This window comes from Oryx dammah, unplaced genomic scaffold (genome assembly GCF_014754425.2).
Source record: "Oryx dammah isolate SB20612 unplaced genomic scaffold, SCBI_Odam_1.1 HiC_scaffold_28, whole genome shotgun sequence".
Lineage (NCBI taxonomy): Eukaryota > Metazoa > Chordata > Mammalia > Artiodactyla > Bovidae > Oryx > Oryx dammah.
The window spans coordinates 107282179-107297442 of record NW_024070212.1 but is presented as its reverse complement, the minus strand read 5'-3'; the positions used below and the strand labels follow the sequence as shown (position 1 = coordinate 107297442).

Below are 15264 nucleotides of genomic sequence, written 5' to 3'. Positions count from 1 at the left end.
CTCACAGAAGCAGAATTTGGAATCTCATACTTGTGGGGCGGAGGCAGCCTGGTGTGGACAGGAGTTCCATAAACTCTTCCTAGGGAAGGGGCGGGGGTGGGAGGGGTGGGGTTGGGCGCGGGGTGGAAATGAGGTCTCTGTGCAATCTCAAGGTCTGCCACCTGGTGGCGACTCTCTATAGTGCATCTTCTTCAAAGGGTGTCTGCACCCACTGCAAGATGGTGGGGCACTGTTCTAGTCAGGAAGGATACAGGAACGACTCCATCAGAAGACCCCCACCTCAACTACCTGTGTAACAGAAAAGTGAAAGTGTTAGTCACTCAGTCATGCACGACCTTTTGCGATCCCATGGACTATATATATAGCTCCCCAGGCTCCTCTGTTCATGGGATTCTCCAGGCAAGAAGACTGGAGTGGGTTGCCATTCCCTTCTCCAGGGGATCTTCCTGACCCAGGGATCGAACCTGGGTCTCCTGCATTGCAGGCAGGCTCTTTACCATCTGAGCCACTAGGGAAGCCCTGTGTAACTGGGGCTGGACAAACAGATTCCAGCAGGCTGCTCTTTCTCCTCTGCTCAGGGACCTGGGCCTGCACCAGCTCCATCTGTCTCTGCTGTGGGTGTCCTCCAATGCTTCCTGAGGTCTTTAGGAAGAAACCCAAACTCCTCAGTAAGGTTGGCCAGACCCAGGGTACCTCTCCAGCTTCCCTGCCTTTCTATGCCCCATAAATCCAGCCACACCAAATGATTCACAATTCCGAGTGTGCCATGAACACCCCTGCCCTGTTCCCCCTGGTCCTCGGGTGTCACCTCCTGCAGCAAGTCTTTTCCTCTTCTGGATGCCAGAGCACCCTCTGTCTGCTCCTATGTGCTGCAACCAGTGTCTGACTCCCCTGCCTCCATCACTCTCCAGGCTGAGCAACCCCAGTTCATCTCCACGTCCCTGCATCCACCCACTGCTGAATGAGAAAATGGCGAGTGCCGAAGTGTCTGTTATGCACCCAGAAGGCACCAAAACCCACACTGGGGCAGGGGGCAGAGAAGACCCAATGAGAGACCAGGGGCTGGAGGCAGAGAGACCCAGAAGAGAGTACGGATGGTCCACTAGCTCGTGGCAGGAGCCAGAATCCAGGAGCAGAGAGAGAAGGGGTCACAGCTGTGGTAACTGGGCTGCAGTGGTGCTGGGAATAGTCTGTCCAGGAAAAGTCCCATGTCAGAAATGCCTGGATGCCCGGGGCAGGGTGGTTCTGGGCTGATCGCCAGGGGTTGTGCTTACACAGTGTTGGCTGCTAGAGGGCAACCCCCCCTGAGGAATGAAACCCATTCACAGCATGCCTGCAGACTGGGACCAACCCCTCACTGGCAAAGGGACAGACCAGCCCCCTTTTTGCCGAGTCCAGCAAAAAAATCTGCTTTCCTGCAGTAAAGTGTGGGAACGTGTGAGTGACAGCCTAGCCTGCTCCTCACTCGGGGGATAGACCCTTTGGGACACTCTAGGTTTGGAGTGTGAAGGTCCTTCTGCTGGTCAGAAAAATTCCTACCACTTGTTTTCCCCTAGAAAAGAGACTTTCTGGCTCAGCTACGCTCTTAGCAGACTATACCTGGAAACAAACCACCGGACTTGAGGTTAGCAGTGTGAAATCTCAGCAGGTGACCCAGAGAAGATGTTCTGTGGAGCTGCAGAGGCTGGGTTACTGAGAACCCCTCCCACCAGCCCACCACGGCATCCCCCACCCTCTCCTGACCCAAGCCCTCTGGGAGCCACCCTCATTGCACCTCGACACTCACATGCACGAGCTGTAACCAGTGGCCCAGCTTCCCTACAGACTGGCTCTCCATCCACAAAATCAACCCAGGGAACCAAGAGAAACCTGCAGCCCACAGAACCAAGTGTTTCAAACCTGGAAACAGCTACCCAAATGCTAGTTGGGAGCACAAGATGGATTTTGGGGTCAAGGCCCAGGTTCAAGCTTCCATCACTCACTAGCTGATGACCCTGAGCTAGTCCCCTACCCTCTGTGAGAGTCATTCACTCTCTGTGGGCCTCAGTTTCATCATTTGTAAAAGAGGGGTGTCTCGAGGTCTCTGGCGGATGAAACGCGAGGGTCCCTGCTCCATATTGAGGTAGCTCCCTGGTGACAAGGCTCTCTGGGTGCATACCTTTTAAACTACCTTTTAAACTGACGAGCATCAACTGCTTGCCAGGAATCGTTTGTTCTTAGAGTTTCCTAGATTTTCTTTCATTCTCACAACTTCATGAAGTAAAGATTTCCCTTCTTTTTTGGTCTGCTGACAAACCAAAGCCTCGAGACTCTACCCAGCTCATCGGACCAGAAGAGGCTGCCTGCGGCCTGTTCTCCTCTACCCTTGCTGGCTGGCTGGAAGGGAGCTCCGTTTGAGGGCTTTTCTTTGAGTGTGAAGGACAGCCATCCCTGAGCAGGCATGGACCCTCTCCCTGGGAGCCAGAGGGCCACAGCGATCTCCCCAGGAATGCACTGGAAGTCACTGGCTTCTGTGCCCAGGATGGAGGCTAGGGGATGGGGAGGCGGATTAGTAATCCCTCAGCCTTAGCCAGGACTCCCTGATGACAAAGATTCATGCATGTGCTGTCATCTCCACCGTTCCAAAACAGAGTGATGATTTTGTTCATTTCTAAAATGCAGGATATGTATAGCTCCAATCTGTCAGGAATTCATAACATCACATCCTTCTCTAAACGCCTGCCTCGGGGGTAACGGGCGAACTGGCTGCTACTAACCGGAGCTCCTCTCTTGCAGGGGGTGCACCCCACCCCCGAGGCTGCTGGGCGTGTGGGAGACTACCTGCAGCGCCAGAGAGGAAGTGACTCACACAGTGGGAAGTGGGAGGGGCGGCCAGAACCCGGCCCGGTGCCCAGCCAGCTCCCCCCAACCCCAGCACATCCGCACAGACCCATCCCCTGTCACTGCCTTTCCTTGGCAGGACTAGAGCAGGCTGAGCGCAGTTCTGGGGGCCAGCAGGGGACTGAAGGCCCCCACTGCTCACAAGGGGCCCCGTGTCTGCAGCTTAGAGATCCAGCTCCAGTCTCCTCCAAGAGGCTCAAGGAGATTACATAATCAGGAATATCCCTCCTCACCTCCCTGCCCTGGGCAAGCCCCACTGGGCTCCTCAGTGGCCTCCATGAAGGCTGAGGCTCCAGGCCGGGAGGATGTGTCCCAGAGGGAATCTGGGAGAAGAAGCTCCAGGCCTGCATACACAGAGGTGGGCCTGGAGGCTTCTCTGGAGGAGAGATAAGCAAGAGGAAGCAGTTCCTGGGTCAGGGAAAAGGGCTTCGGCAGCAGCCTTTCTGAGAGTCACCAGAGCGGAATCCAGGGCAGCATCATCAGCGCTGCCACCGGCTTCCCCCCTCCCGGGGCCTCCGGAAGCAGCTGATGTGACAACAAATAACCCGTCACTGTGTGTGGGTGTTGGAAGAGGAAGGGACAGACTTAACAGCTCTTTCTCAGTCTGTGCTGCCCAGATATCTCCTACCAAGAGAAGCAGCCAGGGGACGCCGCCAAGTACACTGACTGGGAGGCCTTCCTGGTGGCCCCTCGCCTCGGGCGGGCCTTCTGCCATGTGCAGTGATGGGAGACTGAGTCACGGAAGCCCTCCTGTCACGCCAGCCTGCCCGGCAACTAGGGGGACCCCTCCTCAGCTCAAACCATCAACCGTTGCTCTGTTCAGTGGGAACAAAGCCTCCCACTGGGCCTCTCATGGAATTCAGGTTCCCAACACCCACGACGGCTCCCGTCAGGCCAAGAGAAAGCAACAAACAACTAAAGCGGGACTGGCCGAGGCTGGCAGCACCTCTGTGTCCTGAGCACACATCTCCCTGCTCCGCAGTCTCCCCACCCAGAAGAGGGCCTGGGCGGCCCCTGCCCGGGCAGCCCTGAGGACTGCGGGGAGCCAGCCTGGGGGAGGCACCAGCAAATATTACATCTCCCTCCTTCCATCCCAGATTTCCAGAGCAACAGATGGACAGACGGAAATGCCCAGGCCAGCCCCAGGTGATGTGGTTCTTTCTCTTCGTGTGGTTTTCAACAGCAAAAGTCAATGCAATCATCCCGTGAGAAAGGTAATTTGGACTGGGGCCAGCCAACTGCCTTTCTTTAACGGCCTCTATCAACAATGAAATTCAATTAAATTTCACAACTGTGAGAATGAACAATATAGTTTGCTTTCTGCAGTCTGCCAGATGCTACTGGCTGTGGCTGCTGGGGGGCAAGATTACAGAGGCAGACAGCAGGCTCTGCCATCAGAGTTGCCCTCAGCAGGCTGTTCAGACAAGTGGACCCACACAACGGCTTTACCTGCTCTGAGTCGCTAAGGCCAGCCACGAGCCATCCCCAACACACTCTGTCCACGTGTGGGCAAGAGCCTGCTTGCCTGTGTCTCTCCAGTGGGTGAGCTCCTGGGGGCAGGGCCTGGGCCCTTGACCAGTGCAGAACCCCCTGCACAGGCCCAACAGGCATGCAGAAGACAGTGACATTCGAGTCAACAAAGCAGGAGAAAATGTACTTGTCCTGGGTCCAGCACACCCAGTTCTAGGAATCTATTCTCTAGGTCCACTCACACAAGTTCACCAAGATGAATGTACTTACTGAGGGTCCCTCAAGAGCCCTGGGTAGCAGCAAAAACACACAAAGATAAAACCATAAAAATCAAAACACACACACATCCCCTCCAGACAGGAAACAATTTACATGTTCACCAAGAGACACTGGTTCACTCCATCATGGTACATCCAGACAGGGGAATACTACGCAGCCTTTAAGACTAGGCCCATGTCTGCTGACAGACGAAGATGTCTAGGATATGTTACTTTAAAAAAAAAAAAGCAAACTGCAGTTCTATTTGTATAAAATGATCCCATTTGGGTTTAAAAAAATGAATATGCATAAGAAATTTCCAGAAGAAACTTAACAGTGGATACATCCAGGTAACAGAACACAAACAGGAGATGGGTAGGTTTATTTCATGTTCTTCTACAGTGCTCAACCAGCTTAACTGGCAGGCTACAGACCATAGGGTGGCAAGGAGTCAGACATGACTGAGCAGACCTGTGCACATGCATGCAGGCATTCTGCTTAACCATCTCCCTGTAGATTACCATCATAACTTAACAAAATTTCTGAACCCATCGGAATTATTAAGAGTGGCACTGGAACCTGGGAGGCTGGGTCTTAGAGAAGGCGCACTGGAGGGAGCATGGTGTTGAGAATGCCCTGAACGTGTGGGCCTGCCTGCTGATGCAAGGCTGTGTCAGAAGAGCGGGCACAGAAGAGACAAACCGCCACGCTCAAGCTCTCCCAGGCAACTTGCAAACTGGCTTACAAGAACTTCCTGCTTGCCACCTGGCTTCTTTAAGAGCTGGGAAGACCACTAAATGGTTCAAACTGGAGACCTTGAAGCTGGTTCATGATGCCTCTTTCAGGAGACTCAGACTCACCACCAAAGAGCTCTCCGGGGCCTCACCAGAGGCCAGTAACACCTTGTGTCTAATCCTCATCACTGCTTTGGACCAAGGAGTGGTAAGTTCATTTTACAGCAGAGGCTGGAGATAGGAAGTGACTTGTTCAAAGTCACTCAGTTAGCAAGTGGCAGAACTGGGTTCTGAAGCCAGGTCTGATCTGAGCCTCAAGTGCTGGAAGACAGGATTGAAGGTCTCCTTATTCTCTACTCACAGGGTAGGAGGGGAGGGATGTATCTCTAGGCAGTGGCCTGGAGTGGCAGTTTCCATTTTTCCAGGAAAAAAGAAGGGACTGCTTCAGGTTTGTCAAGGTCATTTCCAGCTCTACAGCTTTATGGGTCCAAGATTTCATGTGGGCTGGGCTCCCTGGGGCCAGAGCCTGGCCAGGATCGGGGAATGGGATGGCATGGGATCTAGTATCACAAAGGTGTGGGCTGGAAAACCAGCTCTGCCCCTGCTGGCTGAGTAACAGTGGACAGGTTCCTTAGCCCTTCTGGCCTGGCGGTTCTCCGTAGAACAGAGACAATTCCTCTTTCCTTAAGCTGGCAAAAAGCCTCAATACGTATTGCAGAGTACTTAGGAAAGGACCTGGTGGGGATCCTTCTTTTCTAGTTGGTTTCCTTTCTGTTCCTTCAGGAGGAAGCACTTTGGGAGTAGAGTCAGAAGAGAACTCAGACACGGAGGTCACACACGCCTGGTGACACCAGGGGCTGCAGATGAACTACAAAAAGGGGCAGGAGGCTCGCTCTCCAGAAGCGGCGATGGCAGCAGTGGGGCTCCAAACACCCAGAGGATTCTGGGTTCTGGCAGTCCTGGGGCCTCCTGAGGGGCTGATCTGAGTTTCTCCCTAAAGGTACCTGCTTTTAGGTACCTCTCCACACCTCTAGCCAGCTCTGCCCTAAACCCAAAGACAGGGGACAGGCACACCAGCCTGCTCTTGCCAGTTCCCACTACCATGTCCAGGCCACTTCTTCCTTGGGGATCCTTGGGTCACAGACTCCCTAAAGCCTTAAGATCCCCTGCCTATCTCTTTTGCCAAGTAGATGATGATCTGTAAACAGAGGCAAGAGGAGACAGCTTCATCCTAAATGATGAGAGCCCTTCTCAGTTTTCTCTGCTGCTTTCCCACAACTAGAGTTTCTCTGAAACCAGCAGACCTGTAGACTGCTGGACTGTGTAAGCTCTAGGGAACCCCAACTCCAACCATGAAGAGCCAGAAGCAGGTTATCACCACTGGGGTTCTCAGTGCCCCTCAGGAAGGAGCATCTTTGCTGGCTGGGGGAAAATCAGGCTGCTCCAGTTCACTAGAAGGGGGCTGAGAAACTACTTTATTTAACAGTAATAAAAGGTACTCTTCGAGGCAGCAACTCCTCTCGGAATTTATCCTGTGGATACCTAAGGTGGGCAGAACCGCACACATGCAGATACAGTCACTTCAGCTTTGTCTGAAGAACAAAAGGCCGAGAATAACCTAAGTTCATTGGCAGAGAGTTTGCTGAATAAATTACACAAACCGTGATGACACAGTATCGCCCAAAATAACCCAGACGTGCATGAGACAAAGTGGAACCATCTCTAAGATAGTAAGGAAATCAATGCAAGCGACACCACGCTTTCCCTTCTTGGATCTTGGTGACAGATCCCGAGAGGAGATGCAGGGCTGCTGTGGGCCCCGGGCCACCTTCAAGGCCACAGTCTCACCTGAGCAGGTGCAGGAGGGAGGAATGCCCTTGTCTCAGGCCACTTTCCCTTTGACTTCGTGTACACTGCAAGTGCAAAGACAAATCCTGAGAAAATCTCCCCAGTTCAAAGGGCCTGTGTGAAGTCCCATCTACCAGCACATCCCTCTCTGCAGAGCTCAGGGGGACAAGGACATCAAGGCAGCTCCCTCTCACCGCCCTGATGGCTGAGTGGGTCCCAGGTAGCCTGTGGCAGACATCTCTCCTTCCTGAGAAGAAGGACTGGGTCGGCCGGCCCAGCCTCCAGAGTAAATTCCACCTCAAGGTCTCTTTCTAGATGAGACCTCCCGGGAGCCCCGGGAATGCCACCTTTCCCCTGAAGGCACACTGCTCTTCGGGACCCATCACTTGCTGAGTCAGTGTGGACAGCACCAGACGGAAGGGCTGCTCTCGAGGGCGATCTCAAGGCTGAACAAGTCACAGGAGTCTTGCAGACTCAGCCCCTTGAGTGTCTGAAACACTGAAGAAGTTCACCTCCCTGGGCAAATCTGAGCAGAGGGAAGATGAGGAAGGGAAGCTGACCTTTTCCCAGGCGCTGACTCAGGCAAAACCAGAGAGAAGCCTGGCCCAAAGCTGGACAGAGAGCCACAGACTCTGCAACTGATCCTCTCCCATGAGAAGGCTTACCGAGTGGATCTGGCGGATCTCCCTGGCCATTCTCTCCTGCCGGCTCCATCAGTCACCCTGTCAGCCAGATCAGGAAGCTCGGGGGCACCTGCCATCATTGCTCCTCCCTCAGTCCTCACTTCCAGACACTCCCAGAGTCCAGCTGACTTTCCCCCCAAACAGCTCTGATCTGCGCCCTTCCTCCGTTTCCCATCTGCCTCTGATTACACTGACCCTTATTCTCATTACAGCAAAAACCGCTTACAGAGACTCAGGGTGTGCTCTTGCTTCAGTCCGTCCTCTCCCAGCAGCCAGAGGGCTCTTGGGAAGATGCGCATTTAACGGTGTTTCCTCCACTTAAACCAAAGCAGCCCCTCACCAACAGAAGTTCAAGCATCTTAGCCCTGGTGCTCACCTCTCCAGGGTATCCTAAAGCCAGGTCCCTTCACACCCTGTGCCGGAACCTCTCGTGGTTCCTGTAGCACGCACACACACCAGCCTGCACCCACGCTTGTGCCTTGATGCTCCCCTGTCTGGAGTGCTTCATGAACACTCTATTCCCCGTCAATATTTAGTTTTCATCAAGATCCAGTTCAAGTTCTAAGGCCTCTCCAAAATTCTCCCCAGTCACCTCCCCATCCCCTGGGGAGGAACACCCCTTCCCCTCATTCCCTCTACCTGCCACACAGACTCCTATGAGACACGCCCCCAACTATCTGCCGGTGCTGATCGGTTAGGAGCCTGCCAGGCCCCTGTTAGACCGCCAGCTCCTCTAGGGCAGGGCCTGCCTCTCCAATCTCTTTCTGTACCTGCTGCTGCTGCTAAGTCACTTCAGTCGTGTCCGACTCCTTCTGTACCTGCTACCCAACAATTCCCCAGCTGCACATGGGAGCTTATGTGTGTGGAACTGGGGTTCTGGATTTGGGGCCAATGCACGTATCAGTGTGTGCTTCCTGACGGTGCTAATTCAGATACCAAACTAGGGTCACTAATAGGGACACATATGGAAGAAACTCTAAATATGTCTTCTCCCAGGCTACTTTATTTTTTAAAAATATGTATTTATTTAGTTGTTAGGCTGCACCAGGTCTTTAGTTGAGGCATGTGAGATCTGGTTCTCTAACCTGGGATTGAACCCGGGCCCCCAGCGTGAAGTCTAAGCCACTGGACCACCAGGGAAGTTCTCCTAGTATCCTTTAAAATATGATTTTTTTTCTCAGCAGTCCTACTTCTATTTTTTTTTTTAATGGTTCTTTTAAAGAGCTGAGCTGAATCATCTGCATGGCTCCCATACCGGCTTGGTGAACTCCCCACAGATTTCTTTTTTGGAGAGAATACAGTAAAATTCTGTGATCTTGTGATCCCTCAGGACACTTCTGACAGCTCACTGGGACACAGTTTAGTCGCCCCTAACTGCTTTGACTAATTCTGAGGAGTTCTTTCCTGCAGCTGTAGCGTTTACCAAGCATTTCTCACTCAATGTGCACTCAATGTCCAGCTTGCAACACCTTACAGATCCTCTTAACTGCCCTCCTAAGGAGGGGCTCTTACTGCCCCCACTTTACAGATGAGAAAGCTGGGCACACAAAGAATAAGTAACCTCTACTGACCGGCAGGGGCTGGGATTGGAACTGAGACTCTGTCTGAGAGTGGAGCCAAATAGGCTCTTTACCACTCCAGTCTGCTGCCTTCCCAAAAGGTCAAATTAAAGGCACAAGGGAGCAGCTGACCTTACAAATGACCTTCCGGAGCCTTCACCAGCTTGGCTGCTTGAGAGCCCTGCAGCCTCAGGAAGACAGAGGCAGATGCGCCAGGTACTTCTGGGCCCGGCAGAGCAGCCCAGGACGACGCAGGGAGCTTGTTACCTGCCACTGGTTGCGGGCAGTGCCGTCTCACCAAAGATGCCCCACCCTGCACCATCTCTGCTCTCTCGGAGGCCTGCCCTGCAGTAACCTCTGAAGAGGTCTCCATTGTTTCAGCTTCTCCTCTCTTCTCCCTTCTCTCCTGCTGAAGCTCCAGAGAGAGCATTCTAAAACACAAGTCCAATCACGACACTCCTTTGCTTCAATCCTTTTCCCTTGCTCCCTACTGCCCTTGGTACAAACTTCCTAATTGTTAGTGTGGCAATCCCCTATCAACCTGTACTGTTTCACCTGGCACCAGGTTGACTTTCATACCACCATACTGAACAGTCTGAGGTTTCTGGGATAAATTTTGAGTTTAGATGTCGAAGTGGAGTACCTTGCCACTTTGTTCTTACCTGGCTGAGCCTTCTCATCCTTCCTGATACAGTTCCAGCATCATCACTTCTTCCAAGCTTTCCCAAAACCTCTCCCACCCCCCAACTGAGGTTGAGCTAGAAGCTTCCTTTGCTGGACTCCCACAGCCGTCTGTTCTTGCTGATACAGTTTTTTTTTAGACAATGTTTCAATGATTTGTTTACAGGTCAGTCTCCCTGGTGGCTCAGTTAGTCAAGAATCCTGCAATTCGGGAGACCCAGGTTTGGGCCCTGGGTCAGGAAGATCCCCTGGAGCGGGGCATGACTTTCTCCCTTAACCAGACCATGAGCTTCTTGGAATAAGATTAGCTATCATTTACTGAATTCATTATGTGGCAGACATGGTTCTATGTGTTTTGTAGGCGTTAACTTTTAAAATCTTCACAGTAACTTTGTTATCAGTCCTGTTCTATAGCTGAGAACACTGAGGCACAGAGAGGTTAAACAATCTGCCCAAGGCCACACAGCTACAAAGCTGCAGAGCTAGAATGTGAACTCAGGAGGTCTGGCTCCAAAGTTACTCTTAACCTCTATAATACAGGGTACTTGCCTCTCCAGGCAAGGACACTGCTGCTGTCATGCTATTATGTGGGAAATGAATGAATGAATGAATGAATGAACAAGGGCCATCTCCATAATGTCTAAGATTGAAGGGACAAAGAGCTGGCACAGCAGACCCATCAAGGAGCACTGGCCCAGCTCACAAGCGCTGTTTACAAACAAGGGTTCTTTTGGCCTTACAAGTGCATATCCTGCTCTTCCTTATTTCATGCAAAGCTGAGCAAAGAGAGAAAGTGCCCAGCCCAGAGTGACTACCCTCTTCTTCACTGCTCTCAAAACCAAGCAAAGCCAACCGGTTTCCTCCTGTGACTTAATACAGAGCAAAGTCTATCTTGCCAACGAAGGCGGCTGTCATCTCTTCCTTCCGCCAACAAACGGGCATCAAACCTAGAGAGTGGGGGTGGCAGGCAGAGTACTCGACGTCTGGAGGGAATCCCGATGCCTCTACCTACTGACTGGAAGGTGGGGCCAAGCGCCGTGGGGATGGGCAGGCCTGATGGGGCATGGCAGGTGAAAGAGTGACCACAGCAGCAGGCTCTCTCCTCGGCAAAGGCCGGTCAAACACAGCACCGACTAGCAGGTAGCTCGGACCCGCACCTGATCGCCGCCCGGGACTCGAAATTCTCCAGCAGCGATGGTGCCCGTGCCAATGGGTGAGGGCTCGTGGAGGAAGCCCGGGCTGGAGAAGAAGCTCTCCGGAGACTCGTTCAAACTCTCAAGTCACTCTCGGGATCAGGAGGGCAGTACGGAGAGGAGAGAGTGCCTCTTGGGAAAAACCTGCGCCTTCGCTGACTGACCAAGTGACTCCAGGCAAGGCTGAGCTGTGCCGACTCCCCGAGACACCCCCGTGGCCACCCGGTACCCGGCGCGCAGGAGCCCCCGCCCCCTCCCCCGTCCCCTGGGAAGAGCAGACCCCAGCCGAGGACGGCGGGTCCGCTGTTGTCATTTCTGTCAAGCCGGATGGCCTCAGGCTGTCACCCTGATCCCCTTGCCACGGCCGCTGAGGCCCGCCCCCGCCAACCCGCATCCCCGGCCGGGCTCCCGGCTCCCCTCTCCCGGACCCCTGCCCTCACCTTCCGCCGGTGCTCAGCGCTGCTCGCCCATAGTCCGTAGCCCGGAGCCGGGGCTGCTCGGCGCTCCGTCCCGGGGGACCAGGGCCGGGCAAGGGGCGTGGGAGCCGCTCACCGCCGTCTCCCGGCGCAGCCTCCCGAGCCACCGCCGCCGCTGCCACCGCCTCCCTCCATGGCTGCGGCGCCGCCACCTGACAACGGAAGTGACGCACCGCCCCCACCTCCCGGACAGGCCGCAGCCCCGCCCCTTGCCCGTATCTACAGCCCACGGCTCTGGGATTGGGTGCCATCTTGACGAAGGGCGGAAGCCTTCAGGCAAGAGACCAGAATCCGATTGAGGATTGGTTCAGGGTGGGGCTCGGGCTGAAATCTGGGAAACGATTGGAGACCGAGACCCTAAGGGGCGGTACTTACCGCTTATCTAAGTCTGCGGTGAGGTTGGGCCGGAGGCACCGCCCCCGCCGCTACTCCACTGAGCCTCGCGTGCCCTACACTCGCCCTCCCGGATCTGGAGACTTCTCCAGCAGCTGAAAGATCGGCCGGTTGTAGTATCTTTGTCAGAAAAGTGGCTCTTTCATGACCCCCATTTCTCGGTTCCTGGAGCTTTGTGCGGCGAGCGCTGGCGTGGGTCTCATCAATGACAGGAATTCCTGCCGTAGCCCTCACAATTCATTTCCCTCTGGGCCCCTTGCTTTTGTAGAAATCCCGCTTCAATCCGAAGATCCCTAGACTCTCGACTAGGCAGGTTAACAGTGAAGAGTTCCTGTTAGCTATTCCAGCCACCTAACCTCAGCCCCTCCTGCTGCAGTTTCGGTCCCTTTCTCCTCCTTCTCCAGCAACCACGCCCTCCATGAATCAGCTTCTTGCACCAGCAGATGAGCCCTTTAAAGGGATTGCATCAGGCTGATGACTCACTGGGGCCCTCTGAGAGCCTGGCTTCCCTCCGCTGGCATGCACAAGCAGCTAGAAGGGCGCCGTGGTGGCAGTACCCGCGATCACGGACCCACTCCTTTGTCTCCGAGGTGTGAGCCAGGATGCTAGCTGCATATGACTCCTGATTCTCTTTCCAGCTGTGTTATTCTGTATCCATTTGGGCACACGTGTCCAAGCCTGTGTGCACAGCTATGGATTTTCCTAGGGTGTGTGGCCAAGCACTTACGTGTATGCACACATTTGTCATCTCCACACAGGCAGTGACTGCCAGGACATGAGAGATGATGTGAGTGAGACTGGCTGCCTCCTCCTGTGTCCTTGTCTTTGTCTCTAAATGCCTAGTGTACACTGAGCTGAAAGGGCTGAGTAACAGTAGTAATCGAAACAGCAGTAGTATGTCAGACACTGCGTTAAGCACTGTAGAGACATCAGTGTTAAGGAGTCTGTTCGCAGATGAAGCAGAACTCTGAGAGGGAAAGTAACCAAAGACACATAGCTAATAATGGCAGAGCTGTGATTTGAACCAAGTCTGGCAGATTCCAAAAAGGTTGGATTTGAGTCCTTGCTGTGTCTCTTACAAGTTCAGTGACTGTGCAAGTTCCCTAATCATCCCCATCTGTCAACATAGGAATAATACTTTGTGGGTTCACTGTGAGGATCCAGTGAGTGCGGAAACAGCTTCTCATGGGACCTGGTGAACTAAGAGTGCCCATACTCCTCTCAGCGAGCTTCAGTGCAGTGGAGGACTGAAAGCAGGCACGAAAACGCTTGGCCCGGCCCCCCAGGCTCCTATCTCTTTCAAAGGGAAAAGCCTAGAGATTCCGGAAGCTCTGACAGGAATGAGTGTTGGGTTTTCCAGAGCTCTAATTATCAGTTGGATGACTCACTTGGAGCTGACACCACCATCCCTAGCCCCAGGAGGCTCTCAGCTGATTCAAAATATAGGATTTTGACAAAGAGGAGGAGGAGGAGGAAGAGAAAGAGGGGAGGAGGAGAGGTAATGAATAGAAAGGAAAGGTGCCAGCCAGAGGAAATGAAAAGCTGTCATCAGGACACCAACACAAGGAGACCGCTGCATCACACACACGCACACACGCACACACTGTGACACACGCTCCTGCTGGTTCTCCAACTCTGGGCATCTTGGACGACGACGCTGCCGTAACAAAGTGACACCTGTCACAACAGCATGAGATGGTTGCTTGATGATGTACAGGCAGATCTGCCTATTACAGAAGGAGAGGAGGAAACCTTCAACCCTAGGGAGCTTCCTCAGGCTTCTGAAACCCAGCAAACCTTTCCTACTGGCTGACTTCTGGGTTCTCTGTGGCCAAACCCCTAGAACCAAGGTATGCAAGTTCGAGTGCTAGGCCCATACCTGGTGGCTGGGTACCATCACTGTTAGCAGCGTGCTTGGTTACTCCATTGTGTCCGACTTTGCAACTGTTTGAACTAGACCCTGTCGGGTTCTTCCATCCATGGACTTTTCCAGGCACAAGGGATCTTCCTGACCCAGGGATCAAACCTGAACCTCCTGAGTATCCTGCATTGCAGGCTGATTCTTTTACCCACTGAATCATCAAGGCATTGCTTATCTTACCTGGTTACCAGTATCAGGAATGCTGAGAGGCAGAACAGTGCAGTGTAGTAGCAAAGATCATGGAGTTTCAGGCATACAGACCTGAGTTCAAATCCCTACCCTGTTGTTCACTGGCTCTGTGACCCTAAGCAAGTCAGGTAACCTCTCTGGGTTTGTTTGCTTATCTCTAAAATGGGGCTACTAATACATACCTCTAGCATTGTTGTAATGATGAAATGAGATGATTCTTTCATTTCACAAAGATTCATGGAATGCCAGCTGTGTGCAGAGCAGAGCTGGATGCTGGAGATCCAGTGGGACCAAACGGACCACAGCTCTGCCCTCCTGGAGGGCACAGAGCCCCGGCACAGGGCCTGGTGCACAGTGAGATTCAATAAGCAGTAGCTATTTGTGGTGACCATCTTGGCATTCTGCCATTATCTTAATTATGGAACACAGGGAGACCACTCCACCTTCTCCCTAAAGAAAGGATCTCAGCTTCCCCAACTGAAAAATGACAGAGTTGGACTGGATCAGGGGTTCCCAATTTTGTCACCTTGAAAGCCTCTTTTAGTATTTTCCATCCACATGAGCCTCGTATCTGGTAAGATTTTGTACAACCTGCCATCAAGTCATTTCTTCCTTTTTATTCATTACAGCTTCATATTACAGTTATGAGAGCTTGTGATCAGGAAGAGGAAGCCAGTGGTCCATCATGGTGTTGGTATAATTCCAGCCTGAAGCAGAGATCAAGTCAGCTTGGTTAATGTTCATATACAACGTGCTGTTCCTCTGGTCCTTCTAGAACACTGATAAGAGCTCAAGGGACTCCTGCTGCCCTCAGGGACCATTCAGCTAGGCATTCCAGACTGGAACTCACTGAACTGGATGTTCTTCTGTGGATCCCATCCAGCCGAGAGCTGGAGAAGCCGCACCATCCTAGGAACTGAATGTCAAGCCACAGCCCACCCAGTTCTCCTCAGATCCCTGGTAGTCCCCTTCCCCAGGT

General features: G+C 53.2%; 1 protein-coding gene across 3 annotated transcripts in view; it reads right to left on the bottom strand.

Moving 5' to 3' along the window:
* STK40 (serine/threonine kinase 40) overlaps positions 1-12588 on the bottom strand; it is a 37857-nt gene extending 25269 nt beyond the window's left edge. Inside the window, exon 1 of one of the 3 annotated variants that reach the window (XM_040231660.1) lies at positions 12158-12588. The gene's annotated coding sequence lies outside the window, so the exon portion shown is untranslated. Of the gene's footprint in view, positions 1-11270; positions 11508-11746; positions 11932-12157 lie in introns of those variants that run through there. The other 2 variants (XM_040231659.1, XM_040231661.1) reach the window with 2 other exon arrangements.
* Between the last annotated feature and the right edge of the window lie 2676 nt (positions 12589-15264).